Genomic DNA, 16,884 nt, shown 5'->3' on the forward strand with positions numbered 1-16,884 from the left:
TTCCTGCTTAAAGAATATCACTGATTTAATACTTAGTCAAGTTATCTTATGACTAACTTCTTGCCTTGTAGAATGAAATTTAAAAGCGGCTGTAGCAAGGTGTTATTGGCCTCTTCCACAGAGTAGTCAGAAAGCCTCTCATATTACTGAAGATAGGAAATATCTGTGGCATGTAAGCATCCTGGAAACCCTCAAACCCACAGGTAGGGTAAGAGGTAAGGCCAAATGAAAGAATTTATGCAAGTCCCAAAATCTAGCTTCTCTGGTTTTGTAAGTCTTCTTATGAACTTCCCCCTGCTCACCAGTGGTTAACAGCTTGCAACCAGTTTAGTTCTTATACTGCTGTGTTCTTTTCTGTGTTTTATAGGGCTTACCAAAGCGTAAACCAAGGATAGGCTTAAGGATTTCTGTTTTACTGAGGGGTTTGCCTGCTCTTTGGTGAGCTAAGAAGGTGGCCAATTCTTGGTCGCTGTCACCAAGCTTCCCGTCAATCCTCACATTGTTCACCTGGTCCTCCCCTTTGGCCAGGACCAGATCAAGCAATGCCTCTCTCCCAGTTGGCCCATAGACCTCCTGCATTAGGTAGAAGTCATCAATGCAAGTGAGAAAGCTATGTGACCTGTAAGATTTGGCCATGTGCTCATTCCAAGATACATCAGGGAAGCATTGGGAGCACGTGGCCTCAGCCAGTTCTCTACTGAATAGTTCTTCCTCTTGATGTGGAGGTCTATAGTAGACTCCTACAAGTAAGCCTATTGTAGGCTTTACTGGTAGAGTAGTCTCTCTAAAATCAACTATGCCTGCATATCGTGGGGTCAGAGAGATTCCAGTGCAATAGGTGCTTTCTAGGCTGATCAGCCAGTAATTGGGCCAGGCCAGCATCCATTGTAGCATGTGGGCCACACTGGGAAATGGGCTTGAGATGCTTCTGCTGGCCTGCCCTTTGCACTAGCCCCCTGCACTAATGTTCCTAGCCACTATGAATGTGGGTGGAACTGCCTCATTGTAGAGTGGCTCCGAGCTGAGTGCAGAGACAGCCCCTGAGGTCTCACTTAGTTCCTCAGAGCTCTAGTCTCTCCCTGCTGATGAGATGAAGTGAAGAGGGGGGAGGCAAGGCTTTCCTACCTGCCTGGGTTACCGGAACAAACCTCCAGGGGCCTTAAAGGCAACCCACCTGGTCCTAAATGCCCTGAAGTTTGCATGTCAGCACAGATGAGACTGGTAGCCCAGCCAGTCTGCTCTCCTTGCTTCACCGTCTGTGCCAGGCATTCCCTGTGAGTGCTCTGGTGGTGGAGTTTTGAGCTCCTCCTGGATTCCTCGTGGTGCTTAGACACCCAAGCCACCCCTGCATCTGGAAATGCCTTGTGCTGCCTCCAGCTGACAGAAAATGGCCTCTTCCTGTCTGATTCAGAGCTGGGTACAGTGCTCCACATGGCTACCACTTCAGGCAATTGCCAACAGCTGGAATGGGAGGTGCAGGCCTGCAAGCAGCTCTGCCCTGCAGTGTGCTTGTGTCCTAACCTGCCAGGCATATGGAGAAGACCTGACCCCAGCATGGGCATGCTGACTTCAGACCTGTCCAAGGTAAGACCCCTGTGGTCGTGGAGGTCACAGCCCTGGCTGTGGCCCTCCCCACCCCTTTCAGCCTCATTCCTCAGAATTGTCAGAGATAAACATGCTGCCAGTGACACAGGTGCAGGCCATGGGTCTCCTTGGGGACACTCCATGCAGCTCTGAAACTCCCCCCTGCCCCATGGAGGCAGCAGAATTCACCACATTGGGAGGGAAATGATAGAAGCACTTGACAAACCAGCTGTGCCACATACAACTGCTGTGAAGCCAGAGGGAATGATGTAGTCTTTGAATGGTTTGCATGTGGTTGCAGTGCTCCAATACTATGGTGATGGTGCCAGTAAATGCTCTGTCCACGAGCCCTGATTGCTTCTGACTGCCTCCCTGCTTTTCCTGGAGGTGTGCTGCTGGGCAGGGCATGCTGAGTACAGCCCATTCTATCTAAGCAGCCTCTGCATAAGGTCCCTTTGCTGAACTCTGGTTAGTGCTCAACTGGCTGCCGGTGGGGTTAGGTCATTTTTTCAGTCATACTTGGCTAGGACCCAGCTATGACCAAATGAGGCTAATGGAGGGGGCCTGGGCTATGCAGGGAAGTGAAAACAGACAGATCCAAGCCTGCAGGAAGCAAAGCAAACAGCAAATCAGGTCATGCCAAGGAAGGCTGGTGCTGCCTCCAAAATGGGCCTTGGGCATGTATGACTTCCAGAAAAGACCAGGGCTAGCCACATGACAGGATACTCATGTGTCCTCTCCCTCTCTCTTTGGTCTTTATTACTGCAGAGTCCAAGTAAATGGGCTGGCCAGATGACGGGGTCTTGTTTGCCATCTGTGGAGGTGTGGTGCTTGCAATGAGTAGGAAAATACAGTGAAGCAGAGATGAACTGGATGGATTTCTCAGCCAATGCAGTCCAAGAAGAGGGACCCTGTTCCCTGGATATACCAGCCCTGCACATGCTCTGAGGAAGTGCACGATGGGGCCGGCTGACAGGACCAGGCTCTGATGGAACATACCCAGCACAAACCGTGGGCCCTGGGCCAGGGATTTCTCTCTATGTCTTTGCTGCTCTCTCATGGTGAGGACTTGCAGAGATTTTAAATCAATGTCAGCCTCTCTGCTCATTTGAGAGCAACAGCTGAAAAGGTGTCAGAACACTCCCTGCCTGCTGACCCCAGGGCACCCACCGAGCCCCCTTCCCAGTGCTCTCTGCCCCCTTTTCCAAGTGGGAGGTTTGAACTTTCAGAAATTAAAACCACGACTCAGGCAAGGACATAGCTCTGCGGGTACCCATCTCCCTTGCCCTGCAGCCCCCTACCACTAGTTAATTGTGATGTCTCTCACTTACCCTCTTGCTTCTCTCTCCTTCCAGAGGCTTGCTTGGCTGCACATCCCCCTGGATGTCACACCCTTGGCTACAACAAGCTCACCCATCTCCTCACAGCTGTGGCTGGACTCTCACCTGGCACCAGGGCAGAGTGGGGCACACACGTCCCAAATCAGGCTGGTAGCAATTTTAGCCTCCCCTCTGGGTAAGTATAAAGGATGGATAAAATGAGAGGGGAGCAGGGCCATGCTGGCTGAGGGCCACCCTGAGAAGATGCAGTATGCCAAAGCTTGGATTGCCACCTACTGGTGATACTTTGGGTTGCAGGATAACCCCACAGGGAAAGGCATGTGTGGGCTTTGGCTTTCTTCACAGGAAAATGGCCAGCACCAACTCCTGTGCTTGGCACTTGTGTGTTTGTAGGGGTTATTTCTCACTGTCATTCAGAGACATTTCCATCCCTTCCACAGGCTGCTAGGGTTGGCACCTATGAGCTGTAGTGACTGATTCCTAGCTGTTAGTTCTCTGGTGTTAGTTCTTTCTTCTAGTTATTGTAACATCTCATATTTGGTGGGAAGAGAGCTCTGTCCTGGAGGAGGTCTCAAGAGGTTGCACTGTACAGCTGAGAATATGGAAGCAATTACAGCTGATACCATCTCTCCACATCAGAGATATGGTCAGGATCTGATCCCCTCTTTTTCTGTGATGACTTTTTTCCCTTTGATCACTGAGACTATTTTGATCAAGACCATTTAATTTCCAGTTCTGGAGCTCATTCCCATAGGCCAGTGATTTATGCCCAGGGGGTCATGAGATCATTTTAAGGTTACTGTAGCATGATGCACAGTACTAGCACTGTGAGGTGTGCAAACACTTACACATAAGTCACAAGATCAATGCAGAGATTTCCAATAGGAATCCAGAGTGTCAAAACCATTCTGACCTGCTGTGGTTTTTCTGAGCTCTTTACAACAAGACAATTGCTCCATTATTTTTCTAAATTTAAGAAATGAATGAAAACTCAGAGCTAGCATCATCCAAGGGGAGCCTGGAGTCTAATGAGGTTGAGAACCAATGCCATAGGGCATGCCTATGCCAAGGTATTTGGGCATGGGCAGCATAAGTGCTACCAGTGGGAAGGTCTGTAATGCACACAAGTATTCATCTCTTGGCCCTTGTTGTAAGGGAGGGAATAGCACTGTCATGACTGCCTTTTCTCAGAAGAGCTGGGCAGTTTTGTTGGCCACTTCCAGGTCATTCTGCACCAGTGTCATCATGATGTGACTGTAAGCAGAAAGGGAGAGCCTGGCACAGTCCCACAGTGCTCCTCTTTAGTGGGAGCTAAATGCTACCCTGCCATTTCAGTGCCAGTGTTGGTGGCCTGGGAACAGTGCAGCCCTTTGAGTGCCAGGGGAGTGGAACAGCAAAGTAGAGGAAAGCACTGGCAATGCCAGGAGCTCTGCGTTCTTGTACCAGGCCTCAGTGCTTCTGTTCTCGCCAGTCTCTCTCCTTCACTTCACATCCAGTATCAGTATCTCTGGACTAGCTTAATTCTCAGGCAGTGGTCCCAGGAAGCACGGACATAGGCTGCTTACTCCACAGTGTCTTGAGGGAGCCCCTTGGCACTCTTTTCTCAGCACCAACATTTGGATGGAGAAAAGGGTGGTTAGTGTGTGGGAGTGGTTTTCATTTCAATGGCAGCAGCACAAAGGAAATTCTGAGGACTGGGGCTGGTTGCCCACCCACCGCCCTCCCCAAATGCAGGTCCTGACCTGGGACTGCTGCCTTGCCTCTATTCAGATCACCCTCATCCACATCCTGCCCAGTCCCACATCCTTGGAATGGCTTCCCTTCTCCATCCCCATCTGCCATGCAGGGACTTGCCTTGGGTAAGATCTTTCTCAGGAGGGAAACATCTTTCCTCCCATTTCTTGCAAATAACTGCAGTTCTATCTTTCCCAGCAGGGGGGGCTATAAGGATACTGTAGAATATACAGCCCTGTGAAGCTGTTGCATGTCCTGTTCCTCCCCTAAAGCCTGTTCTGGAGAAGTGCTGGTAGCCGCTCTGTGTAGCAGTGGTTCAGGGATTTCCCCATAAAATAGTAAACCGGTTACCTTCTCTTTGTTTATGCTCAAAGCAACAGGATTCAACCCTTGCTTCAGCCCAGCTCCCTGGGTCCATAATCCATGATTTTCAATATCACAGGATGCCTAGTCACAAGCACCACACTGTAAAATTAATTTCAGAAACCAATTGAGCTCCACCCTAAAAGTAGTTAGGGCAGTGATCCTGGATCCAGGAAGACCACACTGGGACCCAGCTGCTGCCACCATCGCCACCACTTATCCCTTACCTGGCTTCTGCCTGCTTCTGCTTCTTCTTCCCCCACCCCTGGGACACTGCCAAAGCAACCACAGGCCAGATCCAAAAGCTCTGTGGGCCAGATTCAGCCTGCAGGCTGTAGGTTACCAACCTCTATATTAAGGGACCTGCCCCAGCTACTCTAATCTGAAATCTGTTCTAGAATTTCACTGCTCTGGCAGGTTAAAAAATCTAGCCTAAATTGACCATATTATGGCTAGTTTATACCCATTTGTTCTCATGCCAACATTGTCCTTGAGCTTTTGTACCTAACATTTGACCTCCCGTGATGGATTTTTAGACTTCGGCCCATCAGCCTTCGGTTTGTTAGGCTTAACAAGCCAAGCTCCTTTCACCTTCTCCTGTTAGATGGACTCCCTGTCTCTCCTCCCCACCCTATGATCATTCTAGGAGTCCTTCTCTGTCTGTTCCAGTGTGAGTTCATCTTTCTGCAATATAGACAACCATAATTGTATGAAATATGTGAGATGAAGCATTACCCTTGCCTTGTACAATGGCACCGGTACTTTCCTGTCTCCACTGGAAATACCGTGCCTGGTACAGTCTAGGATAGCATATGTCTTTTTAACAGCTGCTGCACACTTGCAACTCATAATCATTGTGTGAATAGCTAGTACACCTAAGCATTTCTCCTCTTTCAACAAGCTCCAAGTCTGTAGCAGAAATTAGTCCTTCAGTACATGATTGCACTTTGTGCTATTGAATTTTATCCCATTTCTATTACTCTAGTCCTCCAGGGCTTTCTGTTGGATATCAGTTCTTCTTCTGTATTGAGGAAGCCTCCCAGCTTTGTCTCATCAGCAAATTTCATGGACACGCTCTGACATTTTGTGCTAATGTTGTTAATGGAAATATTAAATAAGGTCAGTCCCAAGACTGATCCTTGGGGACCTCGAGTCATGATGTGTCTGAAACCTGATATTTCATAGATTTTCATAGATTTCATAGACATTAGGGCTGGAAGGGACCTCGGGAGATCATCGAGTCCACCCCCCTGCCCCGTGCCTCAGCAGGAGCCCTACCGATCCGACGAACACAAGAGAGAATTTCCCCTTTCCACACTACCTATTGTTGCTGTCTCTTTTTGCTAGGTCCTTTCTCACCTTACAGTTCCTTCACTAATCCCCAGCTTCTCCACCTTCCCCAGCAGTCTCCCATGCAGCACTCTACCAAATACTGGCTGATATGCAGCCAAATGAGATATACCTCATTCCCATTGGCTAGTTCAAAAATGGCTTCCCACTGCCCTTCAGCTACCTTCTCCAGCTCCTCCTGTGGAGACCTTCTCACCTCAGCCCCCTCCCCTCCTTATCAAGTGAAGCTCCGAGGAAAACCTAAGGATGGGGAAGGAGGGATAGAACGGCAGTGACAAATGTTAGGAAAAGCTGCAGTAGTCACTCAGCTTCTCAGGGTATGTCTACAGCATGGCACAGGCACTCAGTCTTCCCTCTGAGGAATAAGCCATAGCCACCTGCTCCCAGTCTACGTGCATCAGCCCTGGAAAAGGTGGTGAGGGTACCTCAAGCTGCTGCTCTTGAGTGTGCTGGAAACCTGGGTCAGGGGGTGGACCAGCAGAGGCACCCCCAGGTTTTCCTCACTGCCTCATTTCTGGGTCTGATACGTGTGGGGCAGGAGTGGGTAGGTGGGGTTTATTTCTTCAGGGGCAAGATTTAATACTCTCCTGCCTTGATGTAGACATGCCCTTGGCTCCTGCCTGTGTTCTAGACTCCACGCCCACACTAGCACACCAACCTGTGTGCCCCAGAGCAAACGCAAATCTCTCATATCTTCTCATCTCCCTCCAGATCCCACCCCATCTCACTATTCTAATTTTCTTAGCCCTTTCCCTTGCAAAGCAAGTAGTCCCACAGCCCCTGAGCCTCCCAAAACCCCCGTATGTCACTAAACTTGGCTACGCCACCCTTCCCTGCATCTGCTGTCTCTACAGGGATGTCTGTTTTACCCAAAAGAGCTTCAGTGTGTTTCCAGGCCCAGGCTGAGCCAGAGGCTGTGGTACTGCACTCAATGGCATTTATTAACCTTTGCAAAGCGACTGCCCTTTCCTCCCTGTTTCACTTTGTGTCAGGCCCCTGGGCCAACAGGTGCTAATTTATCTTTGTCTTGATTGGCTCTTTTTAGTTATCTCACTGGAAAACAAGACCCAAAAAAATCCCCAGCCCTGATATTTACCGAGAGACTCGGAAACCGCTCTCAGCAGAACGGGTGTCAAACTGCTCTGAGCAAAACTAGTGTCAACACTGCCGCCTCTGCAGTCTGGAGTGGGTGGAAATGTGAATGGGGTGAGATCCAGAGGGAGCAGGGAGCTGAGGAGACACCGGGGCACAGGAGGATATGAGGAAAAAAGAGAAGCTTCAGGGACTGAGGCACTATAAGCATGACTGTAAAATAAAAATGGTAATGGGGGGATGGAACTTTTTAGGTTCACCCAATGCTCTTGCAACTCTGAGCATGGTTCCTTCCCCAGTCCCTGCCAGCTGCCACAAGGCTTAAGTATCCCCCAGCCCAGGAGATGCCTGAGGTGTTTCCTTGAAGCCTGATTCCTTTGCATTGCTTTTGTCTTGGATGGTCCCAAGCACGATCCTAGTACAGCTGTGGCCGGTGGCACTACTCACATCATGGTCCCTCCCTATGCCAGTCCTCTTCAGCAGGTCCTTCAACTTCTGTACCAACTTTCTTTATTCATGTAGAAGCACTTGCAATCTGCTGACCTTCAGAGCGAGCTGTTAGGCCTTCAAAAGCAAGGGTATAGGGAAGGGAGAGCACAGAAGAGCTGACATTTAGGGGAAGGAGGCACTAGCTGGGTGTGGATTCACTCTCTTGTTACTTTATTAATCTTGGGGTGAGAAGCGACTGAGATTAGGATTCCTCTTGGGTATGACTGTGCTTCAGTTTATAGCAAACGGCTTCTAGGTTGGTGTCTGCTTTCTCTCAGACCCTTTCCTCTCGCTGCATCTTTGTGGCTCCCTGTTCTTTTTCTCCCAGCTGCAGGAGTCACATTTTAGCTGGTCACAGTCCAAGTGAGGTGGCTGGCACAGAACATTTAAACTAACCTGATGGAGAAGGTTAGTCTTGTAGGCAAGGCACTGGCCTCAAGGACCTTAGTTTAGTTCCTACTGCTGCTGCCAATTTACTTTGTCAGCCTGGGACAGTGACTTAACCTCTCAGTGCCTGAAGGCTTGCTTGTGTAGGGGCTTTCAGGAAAGTGAATCCCAATGAACTGAAGTGGCAGCATCAAAGTGGATTGGCTAAACTGTATTCAACCCTGTGGATGCCGTTACTCAGAATAAAAGTGGCCTTACTTTGACTCAGTTTACTTCACTTTCTGAGTGAATGAGCTACCACAAAAGCAACTATGAGCACATTAAGAGCATCCATAGAGGGAGTTAGCACAGATTGCGTTAACATCCTGTTTTGCAGGAACTGCCTCTTGCAGACAAGTCCTCTGGAAATGCAGTCAGTTTAGCCAAATTAAGCCACACATTTGGACTGAGACTGTCTACATGGGGATTTAATGAGTTTTTTACTAGCTCACCTTAACAGTTAATTCAGATTAACTTTCTTGAGTGTCCCTGTGTGGGGAAGCCTCAGTTTTCCATCTGTAAAATGTGCAGTCTTCCTCCCTTCACCCTGTGTTCATCCACATCCAAGTAGGTAGAAGTCAGTCAGCTTGGGAGGGAGTAGCAGCCAGCCAGGTTGGGAGTAGCAGCTGTGGGAAATGAGGGAGGGAAGAAGCCAGGTTGGGCCCTGGGAGGAGAGAAGCAGTCATGATGGGGGCTGGTAGGCTTCAGATCCCCAGCTTTGTGGAAGATTGTCACTAGCACAAATATTCAAATGCTGCCAACCTGTTCTGCCTCATCCTTCTGAGCAGAGCCCAGCTACTGATGGTGGTTCAGAAGTTTGTTGTGCCTGGCAGCAGTGTAGATTGTCTAGTGTTCTTCAGGAAGAAAGGCACTTTAGGCAGGTTGTAGTCAGGGCTCTGCTCAGGAAAATGTCTACCATCCTTAAGCACAAATATTCAAATGCTGTCAACCTGTCTAGCATCTCTGTTTGCTGTGATGGAAAATGACAGGGCTAGGAAGCCCTGATGGAGGGAGCCTGGTGTGTCAGAGTTGAGTGGGGTCAATCACAGCCAGGAAAGCTGGCTGCTATCAGTGGGGTTCCATGGGTGTAAGTGAGGACAGCATTTTGTTTGTGGGACATAGAGGTTTCACTGCAGAGTGTCACGTCTCAGATGAAGATTTGGGACAGGATTCTTTGCCAGTAACCTCCACCTTATGCTGATGTTATCTGGTTTCTGCAGAATGAACTTGCTGAGTTGTCATCTGTGGTGCTGTCAGGGGAAGTCCTAAGTTCTGACGCTGCACTTCCTGCTTGTACTCGTGCCATAAATACAATTCCAGCAAAATCAGTGCACAAGAGCTGAATAGTTGGAAATCTGCTTATTCTGAAAGGTCTGGGAGCAGCATAAGGAAATCTGGCAAGTGTTTTTCCGCCCATGGCACAGATTTGAAATCCAATGGAACACGTATACAGGGCATATATATGATTACTCTTGAAGCTGGAACTGACAACAGATTAATGCCCCGTCATGGCACCCTGACTTGACATTGTCTTAGAGGTTACCAAATATAGGTTCTTGCCAGCTTCAGTGTGTGGGTTTCTGGTAAGTGCTGTCATTCTGTGTGGGCTGCAGGGTTCTAACAACAACAGGCAATTGCAGTAGAACCTGTGGGTGCACACAGCAGTCAGCAATCCTGTTGTGGAGACTTTTGCTGAGAACAAGGCATCCTCTTTCTTATAGGCAGAACCTCTTTGTAAACAAAGCAACCTGATTCATTAGTTGCCTCTCATCTACAGACAACACAAACTTATTTAAGTTAGTCAAGACCAGAAAGGACTGAAGAATTTCAGAGCAACTGAATAAAGCTAAGTGAACAGACAGCATGGTAGGAGATGAAATTCAAATACAGCAGAATGCATAGTGGAAAGGAATAATTTGATCCTTTTAGAAACATCAGTATTTTCTTCTAACCGTGACCGCTCGGGGAAAAGATGGAGGAGCTATTGGATCCAGCTTCATGTTCACTGGTGGTATAAAAAAAGTCAAGGAAAGGGTTAGGATGGAAAAAATACAGAACATATGGTAACGTTATTATGTTACTTAGTGGGAGACCCTTACCTGGAGCATTGTGATCAATTCCAGTTGTTCTGTATCCTTGAAGGAAGAGAGTAGAAATAGAAAGGGTTCAGAAATAATGCTGACCATGACTAGAGGCCTAGGAAGACTTTCGTATGAAGAGAATAGAAAGATTGGGACTCCTTAGTTTAGAGAGGAGACTAGTACAATGGGATGTGAAAGAGATATGCAGGAAAATGGATGGATTTGACCAGGCAAACTACGTTCTTCTCTTCCTGTCTTCTCTTACTGGAAGAACAAAGGAATGATCAATGACATGAAAAGGCAGCTAATGGAATGAAGAAAAGGAAACATTTTATTACAGTGGACAAACTACCTTGTGGAACTCCTGGTCACAAGAGATGTCCTGTAGGCCTAGGGTTTAATGGGGTAGGTAAAAAGATTAGACATGTATACGGGTCATAGGAATACCTATATTTGCATAATTGGTATAGAAAGATTTTTTTTTTAATGGATGGCTTTTGTAAGCCATCTTCAGGCTAACTCAGAACTACCCACATCATCTATAAAGAGTCAGTGGGCAGAAGTTATCTGACCATGAAAGCAACACAGCTGTCACTGTTTTGGGCCATAGAATTCTAGGCCAGAGGAAGCTGTGGGTTTGATGGGATGGAAGCAGTTTCCTGTGGTCCCACTGATGCCTGGGTGCAGGGCATTCTGTTACAGTTAGGTTGAGGACACCATAGTACCTCCCCACAGGACATCAAGGGGTGAGAGTAAAAGGGGGCAGTGTAAAAGGTAGCCTATGGCTCCTGTTAATTAGAGAAGAAAATAGGGGCAAACAGAGCCCAGATTGACTACAAAGGGGGCTAGCTGTAAATAGAGAGACTTCCAGAGCCCAGGAATGGGAGGTGCCTATTGCTGTTCTAGTAGCACAGCAATAGGTAGTAGCTAGTAGTACAGTAATTACAATAGTGGAGTAACCTATGTGAGCAGCAAGAAACCTACTGCAGCCTAGCAGATTTCTGGCAGTAGCACAAGACCAAGCCTTGTGTGGGAGACAAGGCAAGGCTAGGTCTGCTGCTATAGGCTACTTTGAAGGTGAGTAAGTCAAACCAGTTAGGATCAAACCTGCAGGCTGCCCAGAAAGTCTCTGACCGGAAGGGGGCAGGGCTCTGCTGGCATATAAACCAGGGCCAGAACCCAAACAGTCATTCTGGCCCTGGAGGCTGAAGGGGAAGGAGCTCTGTAGTAAGATGCTTGCTGATGAGAGCTCGCTAGAAATCAAGCTACCATCCCTGAGATATGTCAGTAAGGAGTTGAGGGCTGGCATGAGGATGAGACTGTAGGGTGGGGATTTCAGGTTGCCAGCATGCTTAGAGGATTAAGTTGTAGCCAGTGAGCTGGTGTGTTGGTTTGTGTAGGATTGGAAGAGGGCAAGAGGAGGCCCCAGTAGTGCCAGCAAAGCACATGAGGTTTGAGCCTGCAAGGAGGGCAGAGTAAGCACTACTACAGCGGCTGAGAAATGCTGAGCCGGGGCCAGAGCCCAGGTGAGGAAGAAGAGGGGCTAGTGAGAGCCAACAGCCCAAAGAGGGGCAAAGATGATGATAGAGAAAGTACAGCCCAGGAGAGGAGGAGACTGACAAAAGACTGAAAAGGTGGAGAAAAATGGAGGAAAGACTGTGGCTGAGGCCCACTGGATTATTTGATTGGTACACCTATGAAGCATGGGCATGGCTACAGGGGTGGCTGGAGGCTGTGATTAGCCCATAAGGCAATGGGTGCTCTTGGGAGCACATGTGGGCCAGGAAGGCCCACCCAGTGGGAAGAATTGATTGGGAACAGTAGGGTCCAAGAGAGATCTATGTATAAAGAGGACAGGTTGCAGCTGGATCTAAAACCCTTCCAAATTCTTTATTAACAAGATCAAGGTGTGGCAGATGAAAGCAAAGGGAAGATACCTTAAAGCAGGGGTAGGCAATGTTTTTTGGCCAGAGTGCCTAAAAAACCACAATGGCTACCTGGGAAGGTACTGGAGTGCTGGCATACCCCTCCTCCCCCCAAAAATGAGGGTTGGGTGGGGGGTACATGGCAGGGCGCACTGCATATTAGTATATTTAATAATAATAAATGTTGCTTTTGTTGTTGTGTATTCCTTTTTTGTAAGCTTGTTGCAATGAGAGAGGAAAAGAGAGAGAAAGAGAAAAAGGATGAGACAGAAAACCAGACATGCACATGCACATAGAACCACATGTGGACAAATACAGAGAACCAGAACAGACACATGCGCACACATATCCAGAACCAGGCACATGTGTACACACACAGACGCACAGAACCAGACAGGCAGACAAATGCACAGAATGAGATGCATGGGTGTATAGAGCCGGGCTGCTTGGCCACTGGACAAAGTCCAGCCCACCAATACCCTGGGCCCACTGGAGCCTCTCTGCTTCCATGGGGAGTCAGCCCCTGGACTGGAGTGTGGCTGGCTGAGGCCCCTGCCCGGAGCCTGCCCATCCACTCATGTACCCCACACGGCTAAGCCCATAAAGGTGCAGTGCTCCTGGCATGGGGCAGCACCAGCCTCATCCTGGTTGGGGGGGATGGGCCGGGGCTGGATACAGAGTGGGTGGGAGACAGGTAGGCTCAGCTACAAGCCCTTCTGCAAGCAGCCCAGGCTCTGTGGTTGTCAGCAGCTACCCACAGCCTGGGCCAGCTTCAGCCAGGAGGCTACAAACAGCTGCTCTGGTCTCTGGGATCAGCTCCATATCGGTGGGTACATGCATGCCTCTTAGCGGATGGTGGGGAAGGGGCCTGAGGCAGCGCAACCCCAGCATCTCCCCCACTGCCAAGACAGAGATGGTGACTGGGCTGTGGAGCCCAGCGCAGCTGTTTGTAGCCAGCTCAAGCTCTGGGCATCTGCAGCAGGCACCGGGCAGGCTGTAAACAGCTGCGTCAGGCTCCACAGCCCTGGCATCAGCTCCATGCTGGTGGCGACTGCATGAGCACCTCAGAGCAGACAGTGGGAGGGTTGTGCTGCCTTGGGCCCTATCCCCACTGTCCCTCTGAGGTGCTCATGCAGTCGCCACCAGCATGGAGCTGATGCCAGGGCTGAGAAGCCAAATCCCTGTGGAGCCCAGTGCAGCTGTTTGCAGCCTGCCTGCTGCAGCTGCCCAGAGCCCAGGCTAGCTACAAACAACTGTGCCAGGCTTTAAAGCCCAGTCACCAGCTCTGTGCTGGAAGCTGTGGAGGACCCAGGGTTGTGCTGCCTCAGGCCCCTCCCCCACTGTCCACTCTGAGGTATGCATGCACCCGCCGTTTTGGAGCTGATGCTGGAGCCCAGAGCAGCTCTTGCAGCCTCCTGGCTGCAGCCAGCCCAGGTTCTGGGTGGCTGCTGCCAACCATAGAGCCCGGGCTGGTTGCAGCAGGGCTTGCAGTCTTCCAGCCACCTGCTGGGAGCAGCCCGGGCTCCATGGCTGGCAGCAGCTGCTTACAGCCTGGGTTGTGCTGGGCAAAGTGGCTTCGTGTGCCATGCTCCACATGCATGCCAGGGGTTGCTGACCCCCCCGCCTTAGAGATTGAGCAGTGCAAGAGCTGAGTTACCACCAGGGGGCAGGATGGCCACCCCGAGGGACTGGTCCTGTTACAGGCAGCAAGACCAGGAACTGAAGGAGAGATCCTGGGCATCTTAAATGGTCCCTGCCATCCCAGCTGATCTTCAGAAGCAACCGAGACTCTTATCTGTCATTTCTGAGCCTCCTGCTATGGTCAGCAGAAAAGTAAGAGCTGCTTGTTATTCTAGTTTTGGCAGGTAGGTGCAGGGCCTGGGAGCTAGCTCAAGTGGCAAAAGTAAAGGTTTCAGCCCTGCTGGTGACCTGTAGGTCATTGTGATGCAGGATGGAATTTTGGTTTTTCTGATTGCTTTTATTATTGTTATGGTTATTGTTGTTGTTATTGATGATAATAAAACCTAGAAAACTGGATGTAAGACATTGTTCAGCTGATTTGGGTTGTAGCTGAAAAACTCCATAGCTGAGAATTGACAGAACTAAGCTTGTTTGTGTAACCTGAAATCCATTCTCCTGGGTGTATGCATAACAATATAGTCTTTCCTTGTATGATCACTGCCCATCTTGGCTACAAGACCTCAGACTCTTCAGTGCACCTGATGGACTTTCTCTGGGGAGTAGATGTTGTCTGTAGGGGTCTTGCTTCATTGGCTGCAGAAGTCAGGTGTCCATTGAATGAGGCAGGAACAGAAGATCTCAAAACAAAGGTAATTGATATCTCTCAGATTACTGGCTTCTAGTCCAGCTTCTGTTCTTGTTTAAAGGGGAATGGGAAAAGTTACTTATAAAAAAAGTCCACTAATTGGCATTCCTCATTATCTGGGTACACAATTTGGTTCCTTGGAGTCTGGCATACAGTAGCACTCAGCATTCACAGCTGCAACTCTGCTTAGCAGAAACCATGTGTGGAATATATAGAGCTGTAAGAATGCAAACATTTTTAAAATTAGGGCCTCCTTTTTGTTTAAAATCGGTCACCCCCAAATTAGTGGATGCCTTTCATCTTGATCTCTCTCTGTCCTTGTTTCTCACCTGTGAATTAGTGACAATACTGCCACTCCCTCACCTCACAGGGGCATTGCCAAGGCAAGTTCATTAATGTTTGTGAGGCAATTGGAGACCATAGTGCAGATTGACTGAGGAAAGCCTGTGAGGAAATTAATAATTTTGTCTTTAGAGCAGAGTTTGAACAGTGTTCAGTAAAGAAGGTCTAAAGTCACATACTGAGTTATGGGGAGAAAACAAAATGCTGAATACTTGCTTATTATGAGAGCACTGTCCAACCTGTGCATTGGGTAAGGCTAGAAGCCTGGATAGAAAACACTATATGATCATGTAATTAATTAATCTGTCATTATACACATGCACAAGAGGGCCAAATTAAGGTTGGACAAGTGATCAATTTGGTCACTTTCTAACCTCTGAGGGCTTGGCTTTGCAGCTTGGCTTTATAGCATTTGCAGTCTAATCTCATCTTTAAAACTTTCTCCTTTGCTAAACTGTTCTGGTGCCCAGGGATTTTTAAAGTTTGTAAGTTTTTTCCTAATATCTCACCCAGTATTTTGCAGCATGAGGGTTAATCAAGTACTTCTTGCCCCACCTTCAGTGGACTTGGAGAACCATTGATCTCACATGTGATGTTCCTGTAACTACACCCCTGAATGATCATGTCGTCTTTGCCACAGCACTGGTACCTGGCTGCTGTTCAGTTCCCAGTGCATTTCAGCTGCCTGCCTTTTCTGTAGAATAGCCAGCTATTTCCCATTTTGTATCTGGCTTCTGTGTGGCACTTTGCACTTGCCTTTGCTGAATGTTATCTTGTGCATGTCAGATTGTTTCTCAAGATCATTTTAAGTTCCAGTCCTGCTTTCAAAGTGTTTTCAGCAGCCTCCAGCTTGCTTTGCCCTCAGATTTTAAGAGTATTCTGCAGTGAAGGGTTCCTTATTCTCCCGAAGGGAGAAGGAACCAAGAGAATGCTGCAAAGCACCACTCCTCTCCTTCTATCTTGGGCTCCTCTGAAAAGTGTCCCTGCCCTTCAGGGCTAGTCACCTACAATAATGGCAGAAATCTGACATTTGGCTTTAGCTCAGGGGCGGGCAATTATTTCAGGCAGAGGGTCACTTACTGAGTTTTGGCAAGGCATCAAGGGCCGCATGATAGGCAGCCGGGGCAAATCAATATTAATTTTCTAAATGTTTTAGGGGCCCTGCGGGCTGGATAGATTGGCCTGGCGGGGCACATCCAGCCCACGGGCCACATTTTGCCCACCCCTGCTTTAGCTCATTCAGCACTAGAGATAATGGCTTTGCTGCTGCTGTTAAGGTCAGGACACTTACAAGGTCCCAGAGAACAATTCAGAGTCCCTGCTGATCCCTGAACTTCACTCAGTCAAGCGCAAGCAGCTGGGAAGGAGGTGCTACCAGGTGGCTGCTGCTGTCTTTGCTCTTCTGAGTGCACAGAAAATGACTGGGCTGCTGAGAAGCCAAATCCCTTGCAGTTGTGTCAGATAAGGACAGACTCCCCTGCTTCAGGTAACAGGGTCCAAGTCCTGCTCTCCCTGCAGCCAGGAGCCTGGAGACTGCATCTCACCCAACACGTATTTTACTATTCTCTCTTTATTCACTGCTGGCAGAATTTCACCAACATCCATTATCTTAGCTACTTGCCTATTAGCATCCTCTTTAAGCACTGATGGGTTTGGATTAGCTGGGCTATTCCCTTGTCCTTCAACTCAGGCACCTACTATGGTCAGGCGAACTAAGATGCCCACCATCTTTATTGCCTTTATTAACCTACAGTCATTGCTCAAGACATCCTGTCCACACAGCCTAGGTAACATCTCCAGGCCCCCAGACAATCCATCCATTTTGTGTCCTT

Source organism: Crocodylus siamensis, chromosome 2 (genome assembly GCF_052110815.1).
Source record: "Crocodylus siamensis isolate JL-2025a chromosome 2, ASM5211081v1, whole genome shotgun sequence".
NCBI classification, from domain to species: Eukaryota; Metazoa; Chordata; order Crocodylia; family Crocodylidae; genus Crocodylus; species Crocodylus siamensis.